Raw genomic sequence first — 9231 nt, 5'->3', positions numbered from 1 at the left:
CTGCCATCTCCAGGAAAGGCAAGTTGTCATAACTGAAGCAGTGAAGTCTCCTCAGAATGTACATGAGTCCTGGAAGGCCTGTGAGTCATGGAAGTCAGACCACTGCCACCTCCCTCACAATAAGGACAGAGACAGCCTAAGACCTTGAAGCAAGACCACAAGGAGCAACAGCCTCAAAACATTGGCCTTGCTTCCACCCTGGGTCCCATAGTCATCATTCAGGGAAGTGACCCTGGAGAAGAAGTAATCTGGCAATTGCTCCTGCAGGTGCAGCCACCATGGCTACTGAAGATTCAGAAAGGAAAGTTGTTCAGTTCAGAGTCCTTGGTCCTAGAAAGTGTTCAACATTAGACATGAATGTGAATTCATTCTATCTCTCTATCCATTCATTCATTCCCAATATTAAAGATGGATTAGCATAGTCTTCACTTAGCCTAAGGACCATGGGGTCTTTCCACCCAACTGACATCTGAAACCTCCCTTCTATGTTATCTCTCCCATTAGAAAAGCAAGACAGTTCCTTGTTTTCAAAAACTTCATTTTCTTTCTGTTTCAGAACTTAGTCTCTTGTTTTGCATGTAGTAATCACTTAATACATTTTCTTTCTTATTTCCTTCCTTTGTTCTTTGCTCTTTTCTTTTTTCTTTCTTTTTTCTTCCTTCCTTCCTTCCTTCTCTTTCTCTTCCCTCCCTGCACTGTCTCTCTTTCTGTCTCTTTTTCTTTCCTTTCCCTCATTTGGCAAAAAAGAAAGTCCTTAGGTAAATGAATTGCCCAAGGTCATACTGCTAGTATATCAGGTGGGATCTGAACTCAGGTCTTTCTGACTCCAAGTCTAGAGCTCTCTTCATTCTGACCACTTCACCTCTCAAAAGTCTATAAAATTGTGAAAATATCAGAACCACTATATTCAGAAATTTATGAGAAAAAATTCTTTGTAACACTTAAAGCATCATACAAATGTGATTTGTTATGGAAAGAATAAGGAAAGGTAAGAGGAGAGTTTGTTTTGCATGAGTATCCTCTGCTAAATGACTGCCCTTGGCAATGAATGGGTTTACTCCCTTTCACCTTTGTCTTCTAAGACTTTTTTAAAAATTTTCTTTGATTATAATCCCATTTCCTTTCCTCCTGGTCTCTCACTCATTTTTCTCATCTCTCTTTTCTATATCACTTCCTTACCTACTATCCCCTTGGCAGTTTGTATCTTCTTCATTTCCTCTTTCTCTTTTGAGCCATCTATCTGGTTTCCAGATCATTCTCTCTTCTTCTTTTTAATATTGTTACTTTCCTTTTGAATTTTCATTTCAGATCTATTCTGACAAACCCTTGTGTTCTGTTGGTCAAATGAAGGCAGGCCCATACATATACAGGCATGTATCCATACACATAAACACATAGACATGAATGTATATATACATATATGTGTATATATATAATATATATATATTATATATATACTAATATATACATTTTATACTCAGAGATGCCAATTCACATGATTTTAGTATTTTACAAAATGATTTTTTCTCACAACTCTGAATGGTGATAGTGTAAATAGAATTACCCCGTTTTATAGATGGGGAAATTGAATCTCAGAGAGATAAAATGAATAGCTCAGTCACAAAGCAAGTGATAGGCATGTATTTCTGTCTCTAAGAACACACATACTTCACTCTTCATAACCCCAACCAGAAGTTTTGATCCACATAAAACTGTTGGTTTACAATCAAGTCTACATATAGGACCAATGGAACCCTTGTCCTCCTTGGGATCCTAGATGAATTCTTACCTCACTCCACACCCTATCCAAAGGCCCTGAGGATGGGAGAAATTTCATTTTTGTCTTTTTTTCCTTTGGACCCCCCACCCCATCTCTCCCAGCGCTTAGCATAGTAGGCACTTAATATATATTCTTTGATCACTTATGAGATAGCAGAGGAAAATGAACAATTTGAGTGTTCTCCTGATGGATGGTCTTGATTTTCCCTGAAAAGTAGCAAGTGAGGTCATTGTTAGCTTTTGTGTGAGTTTGTATGATTTTCTTTATGAGAGTCAATTGCAGCAAATTAGGTTTGTCTTTGTATTATCTGAGAGAGCACAGTTCTTGGCAAAAACAGCTGATCTCTGTCTATAAGTTAGAAATTTAGAAATGAGCACAGGAATTTGCCTGTGAGAAGATCTGATATCAGGATACCCTGGGATATGGACCAATAAGAACCAAAAGTTGAAACAATAAAATGGTAACTAGGAAGGATGTAGTTGATGGTAGTATTGGGAACAAAGGGATGTTGACTGTGATATTTTTTAATGGTCTGATGACTGGGACAGATGCAAATCAATTTCTCTTGTCTTGGAAGCAGGTTGTGGGTTAAAAGCTTGAGGAAGAAAAAAGAGCAAGTTTGTAATCATTATGTCATAGAAATGATTATGGGAAAAATAATGATTATGGGGCAATGAAGATGGTGGACTTACTGCAGAGGGAGGACTATGCCATGTCTTTCTACCAATGCCAGTGAGTTGTCCATCATGGAGTTGTCCATCATTACTGGCTACCCTAATGTAGGATGAAGGAGCAATGAAGAATTTCTTATATCTCTTCTTCCTTCCTCTCTCCTCTTTTGATTCAGTAATAAAAATAACTGACATTTATAAAGTAATTTAAGGTTTTCAAAGAAATTCACATATATTTTCTCATTTGAGTCTCACAATACCCCTGCAAGGTAAGGTATTATTACCTTTTATTTTGAAGGGCTGCCATGTGAAAGAGGGATTTCATGTGTTGTATGTGACCCCAGAGGGCAGCACCAGAGGCAATGGAAGAAAACTGCTATGAGACCAATGGAAGTTTGATGTCAATAAAAGCTTCCTTATATTTGGAGCTGTCCAATGGAATGAGCTACCTTGAGAGGTTAAGTCTTCTATTTCCTGGAGGTCTTTAAGGAGAAGTTGGAAATCACTTGGTGAATATGTTGTATATAGTAGGTATCTCATAAGTTGTAGAAGTCACTGGAGATCCTGTCAGACTCTCAAGTTCTGTGATCCTATAATTCTGTGATCCCTGATTTTCTATGACAAAACCAAGGACCAGGGACATTAACCATTTTCTCTATGGTCACACAGCTTAGAAGTATTAGAGGAAGGATTAAAATCCAGGTTTCATGATTGCAAATTCATCTCTAGGCAGGCAGTTGAAAACAACATGGTACTTCTTGTTACAAAACCATTAAAACTTTCTTGTCTGCTCTCTCTTACTTTGCCATTTCATCAGCTCCTAAGGATTCAGTGATCATATCTTTTAAGATGATTCTCAGAACAAAGTATTGAAAAAATCTATTCAAAACTTCAGTCCTCCATCACCAATGACCTGACCTGCTGGACACCTCCATCTGGATGACCTTCTGGCATCTCAAACTAACTTAATATTATTACACTATTTTTTTTTAATTTCTATCAACATTGGTCACATCTTCTCTACAAATTAATAGGTAGACTATTTTTATTTTTTCTAATTACATGCCAAGATAGTTTTCAACATTCATTTTCTGTAGGATTTTGAGTTCACATTTTTCTACTTCCCTCTCTTCCCTACAGCGCCCCCCCCAGCAAGAAATGTGTTGGCTAAAAATTCATTATTTAGACAGCTTGATAAAGCATTTTGGTACCTAATTCAATTAGTTTTCAGAAAACAAATCTAAGGGGACTCATAGTCAAAGTCATTTTACGTTACTAGGACATGAAAGACCAAGTGCTTTCTTGGGTTGGCCTTAAGAAGCAGCTACAGGGTCATCTCCATGTCAATGTGAGACATCAGAGTTGATCTTTTTTGGAGTACCTCAAAGTAAACCTGCCAGATTTCCCCCAGGAAAGCAAAAGAAGCTATTTCATCTATATTTTTGGGTCCTCTGTAGCTGATAAGGAAACATACACAATAGGTACTTAATTAATGCTTATTGATTGATTCTTTGCTAATTGCTAATCACTCCCTTCTCCAAATTTTCCTTTATTAAAGACACCATCAATTTCTCAATTACCCATGTTTATAACATTGGCTTTCTCTTTGATATTACCCCTAAATCCAATCATTTGACAAGTTTTGTCCATTTACCTGTACAGTACTTCTCCCATCTTTCCCCTTTTCCCCTCCCCTGATGTTCACTACCTTAATTCAGATTCCTTTTATTTCTCAACTCAATAATTGTAATAGCTTCCTAATTGGTTTTATTGCTTCTATTTTTCTCTCATCTCCAGTCAATTCTGCACAGACTGCCAAAATAATCTTTCTAAGGTATAGCTAAGACTATGTGACTCACTTGAAATTAAAAAAAAATCCATTAGTGCTTCATAACGACAATAGAGAAATATAGAATTTTTGTGCTGGCAGTCTTGTGCTGAAGTCTTCCATAATCTGACTTCGGCTTACCTTTCAAGTCTTATTTTCCCAATGAATTCTTTATGTACTCTTCTTGTGGTGGTTGACTTATTTCAGTCATGTTTAACTCTCCTGACCTCATTTAGGGGTTTTCTTGATGATGATACTGGAATAGTTTGTCATTTTCTTCTTGAGATCATTTTATAGATGAGAAAACTGAGGTAAAGAGGTTCAAGGGACTCATTCAGGATCATACCACTTACCAGGTGTGTCTGAGGTAGGATTTGAACACAGGAAGATGGGTCTTCCTTATTTTAAGCTCACTGTTCAATCCATTGCATTGCCTACTGTCCAACTAAACTGTCCTTACTATTGGCTATTCCCTGGACTCAAAATTCCTTCATGTATTTGGTCAACCAGTTTCCTATGTTGGGAATGCAGTCCCTCCTAAACACAGTTTTGCTGAAACTTTGTCTACTTTCAGAGCTCAGCTCGGGTCCCATCTCCTTTTTGAAGTCTTTTCTGATCTCCCCAGTTCACATTTTCTCCCTCTTCAGATCACATTGTAATTGTCTGTTTTTGAATATATTCTCTCCCTTCCCCAACAGAGTAGAAGCTCTTTGAGAACAGAGACTGTCCTATTTTTTTCTTACCTCCTATCTCTAATACCTATCATGATGCCTCACATGGGGAAGACATACAATTTGCTGAACTAAACAAGATTGATGGTTTCAGAAGCCACCCTGAGCCCTGACCTCATCCTAATCTATCATCTATGAAGTGGACCCTAAGGATCTGGGGAAGCCAAGATGTGGCTGAACCAGAATGGTCAGTCTAGACAATCCCCAGGGCCAGGGAATCCCTTGTGCTATGTTTGATATTTTCTCCTGTTTTTTGAGTCAAGCATGTAACCATTTGATCCTAGACTGCTGCTTTGCTTGTCTTCTATATTTATTTTCAATTTCTTCTGGCACACAAATTATATACATGTTTGCCTGTGTGTGTGTGTGTGTGTGTGTGTGTGTGTGTGCAAGGGTGGGTACTGCCTTGACAACCCTCATCTTTGTGTGATTTCAATAGCATGTTTCTTTGTCAAAATATCAAGTCCTGTAGGGGAAGATGTTGAGTTTAGAGGAGAGTCTTTTTACAGATGAAATATATTAGTACATTGGAAATTTCCAACAATGATCCTATCATGCAGTCCATGGAGAAATTCAGTATGCAATAATGTTAAGGTTTGAGTGTCTATTCAAAGATGCTGTTGAAGAAGGTATTGCAATCATATATGAATTCTGGATTCAGATGGTGCAGGTTCTATTCCTACAGCTAAGGAGAGACTAGGATGAGGTCAGAGTTTTGGGGAGCCTTGGAAGCCATCAGATTCAGTTCAACCACAATATAATGCCTTCTTCATGCAAAGCACTGTATTTGTTAGAGATAGAAAGACAAAAATAGAACAGTCTCTGCTCTCAAAGAGTTTTTACTCTATTGAAAGGGATGGGGTGAGAATATATTAAAAAATAAACAATTACAAGATTATTTGAGTAGGAAAAGAACATGTATATCTGAGAACATTATTTACTAGCTGTGTGACCCCTGGATAAGTCACTCCAACTCAGTAAAGTCTCAGTTTTCTCCTCTGTAAGATGGAGATAATATGATTTGCTCTACTAGCCTCACAGGGCTATTTGTCCTTGTTTGTTGGCTGGACTGACCTCATAGTGATGAAGGCTTTATAAACCTTAAAGTGCTATTGCAGTGTGATTTAGATTTAGGAGCCATGGGTGGATACAGAGGGTCAGTGTGATAGCAAAGCTCCTCTATATTAACATGTGAATAATGGTATTCAGAGGGGCAACTGTGCTCTGGTGCAAGGAACAGTGGCTTGAGAGTTAGAAGATAGCTCTTCTGCTCACAAGTGTGCGACCTTAGGTAAGTCACTGAACATCCTTGAACAATTTCTTAAAACTAATCATGGGGATTGAGAGGGGGTATGCTGCCTGCCTGCTTTGGGGTCAGGAAGACCCAAGTTTGAATTCTGCTTATAGCTGATTCTGTCTGTGTGACTCTGGGTAAGTCATTTAGCTACTCAGTATCCTAGACAGGTTTAAAAGAATCAGATAAAATCACAATGTGTATATATATATATATATATATATATATATATATATATATATTTATATATATATATATATATATATGTATACACATGAAGGCCCATTTTAGGTCATTAAAAATGACACCTCCTTACATCTCTCTCCAAGATGATCAGACTTTATAGAATAGTGGGGTAAATTAGTTCACTCTACGTTTTCCTCTTACATTTTCCTCACTTCCTCACTTACCTGTTGTACTGGTCATAAAATGGATGTGGATTGGGTAAATTGTATGTGTGCTTTATACATATATATATATATATATATATATATATATCTGAAACCACAATGTAAATATATATATATATATATATATACATTTTATAGAAATGCATTTTATAGAAACATATTTACATGTAAATTTGTTATTTTTTTGGAAGTCTATATAATAGACCTTTGGGCATTGAGGTAGCATAGTATATAGTGTGCTAGACTTGGGAAGACATCGAGGAGATGTCGCTATGTTATGAACACAGGTAATTGAGAAAATGATGGTGCCTTTAATAAAGGAAAATTTGGAGAAGGGAGTGATTAGCAAGTCACACTATGTGACTTGGAAAGGGTATGTAGGAGGATCAAATGAAACTATTTCATAGGGTATTTGAGAATACTGTAAAAGTACTTTTCAGTATTAAAAGTACCTTATTAGTTCCATCTTTTAATACTACTAATGATACTACAGGGAATTCACCTTTATTGGAAAAATCTTTCCAAATGGCGATGGGCTTTATAATAAGGAGTTTATATTGTGAGGAGCTCAATGGAAAGAGATATTGGGCAGATCAGTAAAGTCAGTGAAGTCTTCTCCAAGTGATAAAACCTAGAGACAGATACAAACACAGAAACACAGGCATAGAGACAGAGACAAACTTAAGACAAATAGATGGGTACAGAAAGGATTGGCAAACATCCCAACTCACTTTATTTTACCATGACCAGCCAGACATCAAAAAACAGGAAACAAGATTCTGAACTGCTTGGGGCGGGGGTGGAGTGACAGTATTTTCAGATCCCAGGGAAGCAAATTAGTGATTGGATTCTCATTGGAAACTATGGTTTTCCCTCAATCCTACCTCTAGGACAAAAATACAGATATAGTGTAGGTGGTGGTGGTGGGGGTGTATGGGTGGGGAGAGAATGAATCTTAGAAGGCCCATTTTAGGTAATTAAAAACCACACCTCCTTACATCTATCTCCAAGATGATCAGGCTTTATAGAATAGTGGAGTGAAATTTAGGTAGTTTCTAGTTTCTAGTTCACTCTACATTTTCGTCTTAACATTTTCCTCACTTCCTCACTTACCTGTTGTACTGGTCATAAAATGGATATGGATTGGGTAAATTGTATGTGTGCTTTATAGGGGCCTCATGTATTCTCCAGTTCCATCATTTGAGGGGAGCTTTGAACTGAAAACACCATACCTGAGAGTCCTTCAAGAATTTCCCCAAGTTCTGTGTATATCTTCTATGACAGCACCAACATCATCACTGTTATGTCACTATCAGCTTTACCTTCCGTATCATCACCACCATTACTATTACTATCATCATCACCATCTCTGTTACCATCAACTATAGCAGCCGTTGGTATCCAGACCAGCTATCTCTCCATTTCCTACCAGGCCTGTGCTTCGGACTTCAACACATCTCAGAAACATCCTCAAGATCATTTCAGTTCCTGGAATTCTCACACTCTGCCCTCTTCCTCAGATTGAATGGCTCCTCCCAGAATGTCCATTTAAGGAAGACATCCTGGATAGTCATCTTCATTTCTCACCTGGCTGCACTTCAGTCTTCTTCATCATGAAAAATCCTTTTCCTCATACCTCTCCTCCCAACTCTTTTTCCTCCCCCCTCAACCCTTTTGACTTTTTCTTTGTGTCCTCTATTAGAATGCCAAATCCTTGAAGGCAGGCATTGTTTTTCTTTTTATTACTTACCAATGCTTAGAATGTAGTAAGTAGTTAATAGTTTGTTGACTGACTGACGGACTTGACTACAAGGAGTTGGGCCAAGTATGCTCAGTGTGGTTCAGTCACAAAATTTAGCTTCATATGCACACATTTTATCATAGTCCAAGGGCATATATATGTGTATATATGTGTATATCTGAATTCACTTTTGAATTCCCTCCCCTACTTGCCAACTGCAAACTTGTCATGTACTCAGGTCTCTGCTATGTTGACCCCCACCTCCCATATACCTTAACCAAAAAAATTTTATATTTTAGGTCACTTAATTTTGACTATGCCAGAGGTCAGTGATAGCTCTGAGCAGAAATGGGAAGTCAGCATGCTCTCTACTTTATTTGGTCAAAGATCCTTTCCTCTTCCAATCAATCAATTAATATACAGTGATCAAATTCCTACTGTGGTAGCCAGTAGGGATATATAGACAGAAATGATGTGACTGTCCCTGACCTCAATGAGTTTACATTGCACATGAACATTTTGGGCCATTCTCTTCCCATTGTTTTTCCTTCTAGGGTTTGCCGGAGTCCTGCCCATCCCAACAACTAATTCCCACTAAATAGCTAGTTATGGGACACCACATCAATGATTTCTGGACCCCACTTTAGCTTTACTTTGCATTTCAAAATGATACTCTTCCAGACCCAAATCAATGAAGCTATATTAGTGGAATGATATGCAATGGGATGAATATTTGGGGCTGAGAGCCTTATCCCAAACCCACTCAAATTATAACA

The 9231-nt window shown here is 37.8% G+C and overlaps 1 long non-coding RNA gene across 1 annotated transcript; it reads left to right on the top strand.

The window, feature by feature from the left end:
• Positions 1–6052: 6052 nt before the first annotated feature.
• On the top strand, positions 6053–8433 carry LOC141523107 (uncharacterized). The gene is made up of 2 exons (XR_012478325.1): positions 6053–6301; positions 7886–8433. It is a non-coding gene; the product is annotated as an uncharacterized LOC141523107 (long non-coding RNA).
• The last annotated feature ends 798 nt before the right edge of the window (positions 8434–9231 follow it).

This window comes from Macrotis lagotis, chromosome 4 (genome assembly GCF_037893015.1).
Source record: "Macrotis lagotis isolate mMagLag1 chromosome 4, bilby.v1.9.chrom.fasta, whole genome shotgun sequence".
Lineage (NCBI taxonomy): Eukaryota > Metazoa > Chordata > Mammalia > Peramelemorphia > Peramelidae > Macrotis > Macrotis lagotis.
This window is presented reverse-complemented; position numbering and strand designations above follow the sequence as displayed.